At 31.9% G+C, this 6,229-nt stretch overlaps 1 long non-coding RNA gene across 2 annotated transcripts; it reads right to left on the bottom strand.

The window, feature by feature from the left end:
• On the bottom strand, window positions 1–3,770 carry LOC131034945 (uncharacterized). Of its 2 annotated transcripts, XR_009359188.1 has the most exons (4): window positions 3,588–3,770; window positions 3,114–3,375; window positions 2,702–2,813; window positions 1–208 (listed from the first exon to the last, which is right to left on the bottom strand). It is a non-coding gene; the product is annotated as an uncharacterized LOC131034945 (long non-coding RNA). The 2 variants fall into 2 exon arrangements; XR_009359187.1 differs by lacking the exon at window positions 3,114–3,375.
• Between the last annotated feature and the right edge of the window lie 2,459 nt (window positions 3,771–6,229).

The following is a 6,229-nucleotide window of genomic DNA, read 5'->3' as shown; positions in this document are numbered from 1 at the left end:
TTGAGTGCGAAAAAGATAACGTGTTGTGGTATTGTAAGAACTTGTCTTCAAAACTATTATACAAGTAGAGAGTGCATAAGATTTATATTTACAAAAACTAAGCATATTATTGAATGTTTGTAGCGAAAGATAATTAACTAGTTATTTAAAAAACAAAATAAGTGTTGCTTTGGAGCTTTTGATTGTTTTTAATTTCTCATTTGGGAACCTGCAAAATTAACAAAATTAAGATGTTAATTAGCAAATGAAATGTGCAAATGTAGACTCTTCAAGTATAAAGAAAGCATACAAAGATTGTGATACAATGAATTCAAAAGTCTCTATTGATAGAATGCTTGCACAGAAGACAGTAAAACATGCTGATATAGAATGCATGAGTATGCAACTAAATGCCAAGCCAAGCAAGTAAATACGAACAGTGAAGAGAAAGACAATCAAAAATTAAAAAGTGTCTATCTTGCAAAATATGTCAGTGGGGAATTTACACATTTGGTGGAGCTAATAAAACTGTGTGGAAATAAGTCTGAAGATATGTGATGTTCCACATGAACATCATTAGATTTATTTTCATTTTCAGAATAATAGTTAACCGTAAGAATAGGAAATACAAACTCCTTGAGTTATAAAACTAAGTGGAAATGCAAGTTGAACTGGTTGTGCCCAGCATAAAGAAATCAGACTAGAAATAAAGGAAGAAAACCAAAAATTGAAAGAAAAAATCTTTTAAGATCAATAGAAGAAAAAATATTTTAAGATCAATACCCTGTTTGGGTGATGAGAAAAGAATCTAAAGAAAATCAGTGTAGAGCAACTAGGCAGACACTTGAATTTGGAATGACTTCCAAATTAGTGTCCATGCTAGTAGTTGAGAAGTTGAGAGGTTTTAATTTTACTTTTTTTTTGTTGTGTTGTTGTCAGGCTCTATGTTGTGAGCTAATGTGTTGATAAGGTTCCATTTTCATGACAAATGTTCTGAATCTGTAACTTTCAATAAACAGGAAAATTATTTGTTGTGTTCTTTTTGATAACTAGTTGTTGCTGTAATTTTCAGAGTATATAGAAGCTGCTAAAATTTGCTATCCTCCATTGGATAGTTTAGAAAGTTATTTGCTTGTTAGGTGCACTAATTATAGATTAATTACATATGGTTGTGGAAATCATAGATAAAGAAAATATAAGAAGCACCAAGGGAGCGAGAGCATACCATTGAAAATTATAAACGAAAACTTCATTTTGAAAATGATGCTGCTACCAGACCTTGGCACTTGGATCAAAAACCCATAGATATTTCTACAGCAAGTTCTTGAGGACAAAAACCGTCTGAAATAGTCACTTTTATAGAGAGTGCAACAGGGTCTGGTTGTTAAAGATCCACATGCATTTAGCTAACTTATAGGGTGTTTAGAAACTTCAAAAGTTATCAGCTGAACATGCTGGATACAAGCAGTAAGTAGTTTACAACAAGCAGATATTCTTTTTAACGCATGTAATTACATAAAGATTAAATTAAAAAAGTTCAAGCGTATTTCTGTTGTTAGAATCTTTCCTAGTTGCATTGTCTGAGTGTCTTTAGACTACATTATTTCATTTGTAAATGTTCTACAATTTGACCCGAATAGGGCAAAGCCCTTCTGCATCAAGTGGTTTGCCATCGAAGAAGGAAAAGAAGAAGCAGGCTAAGGAAGAAAGAGACAAACAAAAGCAAGAAGAAAAAAAGAAACGGCGTCTTGATAAGGCTGTTGCAAATTCAACTGCGATCAGGATAGAACTGGAGCAGAAAAAACAAAAGAGAAAGGAATAAGAGAAGAGGCTTGATGAAGAGGGTGCAACTTTGGCTGAGGCTGTTGCAATGCTCCTGCCTATTTGCAAACCAGCCAGTGAGATTTTGTCAAGGTAGTGAAATTTTGGGAAGATAATTCATTTGGCTGACCTCATTTGATAGCATGTAGCCACCTCTTCCTGATTTTATCATTTTGCTTTTGTCAAATTCGTCAATTCTGGTAGACGTCATTTAAACTTGGGAAATACATGATTTTTCCAAATAATAGATGACAAGCAATAAATTCAGAATTTGAGAATAAACTCTGCATTTGTGGGTGTAATGTGTCTTTGTTTGATATTTGCTTTTGGGATTTGAATTTTGGAATGCCAACGAAGACATTTTAACAGTTTTTTGGACCACTAGGGACATTTAATTGATGCCCTATTTTAGAATTATTTTCTACAAAAGTGAAGTTGCAGAATTTTCTAGGGCATTTCTCTACAAAGTAGCAGCAATACAAATACATTGTTCTGTTCGATTCTGTTTATGCATTTGGCTCCTAAGTTTCGATGGGGCAACCAGAATCAATCACCCCTGAAAAATAGAACATAACAAAAATTAAATAAAAAGTTCAAAAGACATTCAATGTCCATTAAATTCAAAGGATCGTGATGAAATAGGGAAAAAAGATAGAGATATTATTAAACCAAAACTATGTAGGCAAAACCAAGAACACAAAGCATCACTGAAGAAATGAGAAAATGCTAAGACATTTCTATTTGACCCTCTGCTACTGCTTTTCCTAAAACCACAGTTAAAAGCTAAGAATGCTTTAAATTTCCACATCTGACCATTAAAAGTAGAATATTGAGCAGGGGAGGATTTTAGGGCAGTCTCATGTTTTTCAGAATAACAAAAAAGATTTGAGAAAAAAAATACCTGCATGAGCATGGATGTCTGTTGCTGTCATGCCATTACAATCACAAATGTTGCTTCTTTGTCGGCTGTGAGTATACTAAAACCCTAGTTGCTTGCAGATATACACCAGGAACTGTGAATAGATGTGATAAAATGTGAGCACATGCATCCTCCATGCGTCGTATATAGAAGGAAAATGTGCAAGGTTACAAATTCCCTAACTTACTTTCCTATCTATTTGAGTTTAAAACCCTTACCCAAAATTGATTATAATTTAAAGAACATCAATAAATCCATTTTGAAACAAAAAAATATTCTGCACTAACATTTTGATTGGGTATACAAATAAGTTTTGTTGAAGCACAAAAAAAGAACAGAAGACGCTAACTGTGAAAAGAAAAATGGTAATATTTTCTGGCAATTTGATTTGTACTCTTTGATAGAATCTTCCTTGGTGTTGCCTGTTGCTACCCCTCTTCTGCTTCGTTTCCAGCGATAAATCTATGATTTTGTAAGGAGAATTTTTCTCAACACAAGGACGACATGCAGGACAAAGTGTCTGTGCAGAAGGATATCAGTAGCCTTAGCCTATGCATTGGCCATAGAGCCAAAATTCTTGAAATGAAAATTCTTCAAATTAAGTCACAGTAAACAAAGCTCTTGCAAAAAAGTCTGGATACTGTTCTCTAAAACCCCTGTCAGTGAACAAATAAATGAATGAAAGTCTCAGGCAATAATCAACGATTCTGGAAAATACCCACATTAGTAATAACAATGAAGTTGAGCAATAAAAAAATAGGGGTTTTAATTAAAAAACAAATAATGAAATTTTTTACTAACAAAAATAGAGAAATAATGGAGAAATAATGGTAGCTTTCTGCAACTAAGAATTGCTGACAAATCATACCTGGATTTATGCAGTCTTCTTACGAAACTTTTCGCAAATAAAATGTTCTGCTTCCTTAAATCTTTCACCCCTGCCAAATGAGAATGCAACAAAATTGTAGAAGCAATGAACCTCAGTAACTATTCGATGTGAACGCAGCCAGAGTATTTTCGTCAACTAAATTCTGGATTCAATAGCCTTTAATGAAATTTACTTTGTTTTTAATCTAAAAAATTAATGAAATGTACAGCGCATTTAAGAAATAAGTAAATAGCATTAATGAAATTGTACAGAGCACTTGCGGTAAGCACAGTGCCAACTAATTTCTATATTTTTTGTTATTGAAAATTTATTTAAGCCCCCAGGAAAATTCTATCAGCCAATAATGTTTTTAGGAAAAAATTAAAATAATTTGAAAAATAAAAAAAATCAAAAGAATCATACTTAAAACTTTAGAATTAAATATTTTTGATTTCATTTGACAAACTAATTTAGTTACATGAAAACATTAGTTCCCTGCTTAAGGCAGGGACTAATAAGGGGGTCTCCCTTCTCCGAGAGAAGATCGATTACCACCCTACAATTCTATGGCTCGACAGTTTGTGGCTAACTGCACTCACCATCATTGCCGCTATTGCATTTGTTTTTATCATTGCTGGTCCTATGTATAGAACTAATTAAAAAACATCATAAAAATGCAATTTACAATGGTACATCCAACTTCAACAATTGTTATCACCATATCATAAGTTGCATCATACTATAGTAGTTACGAGACTAGTTTTGGACATTGATGAAAGCATATTTGGTCAATTCTACATTAGATGGTGCTATTTTTTTGTGATGATATGTGATGTGCATGAAACTTGCACAATGCATGTCTAGTGGTTATTTTAAGATTCTTAATTTATGATTCTTAAATTAGATGTCATGATTTGTCCATGTTAATGCTATTGAAAAAATTGTCCAACTTATTTTCTATTGTTAATTGCCATTATCTCTATGATAATCATCCTAATTTTGTTCAAAGCATAATTTTTAATTAAGGAGAAGATGAATTAGTGTAATCAAATAGATCTATATTGAGGCATCAAGATGTAATACATTCGTCTAAATTGAATTAAAAAAGGTTTTTATGTGTTTTTTTGTAACAACCTATAATGATTATCTAGTTTTAAATTAACATAATGGTATCAAAGTAAGATCTAGGGTTACCAAAATAAGGTTAAAGAGATCACAAAATACAATTCCTTAAAGGAGGACATATTCTTAAGAAAAAAATGATTAATGTAAAGGAGAAAACAATGATTACAACCACTAGTTTCTAAATAAAATTCCCAACTATTTGAAGAATATTATAGTTGTCTTGAAACTTTCCATTTGTTGTCAAAGGAGGATCTATAAGAATAATAAAAAAGATGTAGTCCAACATTAAACGAGATTACAATTTTTTTGTGAAATGATATCATGCATTTTTCAAAGATGTAGTTGCAAGGTGTGTAGTGCCATTGATAGGGAAGGAGGAAATCATAGTGTTGAACAAACAGAAATATATTTTGAAATTTCAAGAAGCATAATTAATCTCTTTAAAGGGAATCCAATATAATTAAGGAAGAAATAGACCTACACTAAGAAAGTGTCACCACAAGAAGATATTGAGATAGCTACAATAAAATAATCTTGTATCTTGGTCATCACCAAAGATACAAATCACCCTATTATGAAAAGATGATGCAAAATGTGTAAACCAAGAATATCAATCAAATAAATTAAAATTATGAATAATTGCACAATTTGCAATGGTAAAGACTAGATTGAGTTATTAGCTTAGGAAGAGGTACAAATATATATAGCCAAGTACATTGCCACCTAAAATAGAAACAATTATCTAGAATCATGGTATATGGCATGTCCAATTTTTATACACCTAGGTAATTATCCTAAGAAGATATTCAAAACTAGAAAAATTACGAAATGACTATCCATCCATCAAAATGCACCATACCATCTATAGCTAGATTCTACATAATTGAATTTTTGAGTTCTCATAGATGAGGATCGTTTGTGGCTTATTCACTGTACCATAGTCTTAAATGAATAATAACAAACATCATTGATGAGAAGTCAAAAATTCAATATGTAGCATCCAACCATGGATCTCATGGTGCATCTTGATTGGTAGATAGTTGTTTCCACAAAATTATCTAGGAGGAATATTCTACACTAACATCCCCCATAATTGTAGCTACCTGAATACAAAAAGAGATTTGGTCTTGGTAAGTAAGTCAGATCAAGGATTCAATTACAAAGAGGAAAGAAGAAAACCTATTGGGAAAAACACTCCTAATGAATTATTCCAAACTCAAAATGTAGAAGCTGAAACTGAGGAATAATCCACTAAATCCACATTGTATTAGGAAGGATGAGAGTCAAAGAAACCACTACATAAGTACCTCCAAGGTACTCTCAAGATGCTCAAAATTTTTATTTGTACAAATTTGACACTACTCAATTGGATTGGATTGACCATACACGCATATATTGTTTGGATATAAAAATTGAAAAAATATAAAGATTTGAACAACTAAAAGATTTGAATCATTTGTATGGGAACTTTCCATATCCAGAAAAGAATTCCACATTTGTTTGTTGTACTTGATTGG

This window comes from Cryptomeria japonica, chromosome 10, assembly GCF_030272615.1.
Source record: "Cryptomeria japonica chromosome 10, Sugi_1.0, whole genome shotgun sequence".
Taxonomy (NCBI): domain Eukaryota; kingdom Viridiplantae; phylum Streptophyta; class Pinopsida; order Cupressales; family Cupressaceae; genus Cryptomeria; species Cryptomeria japonica.
This window is presented reverse-complemented; position numbering and strand designations above follow the sequence as displayed.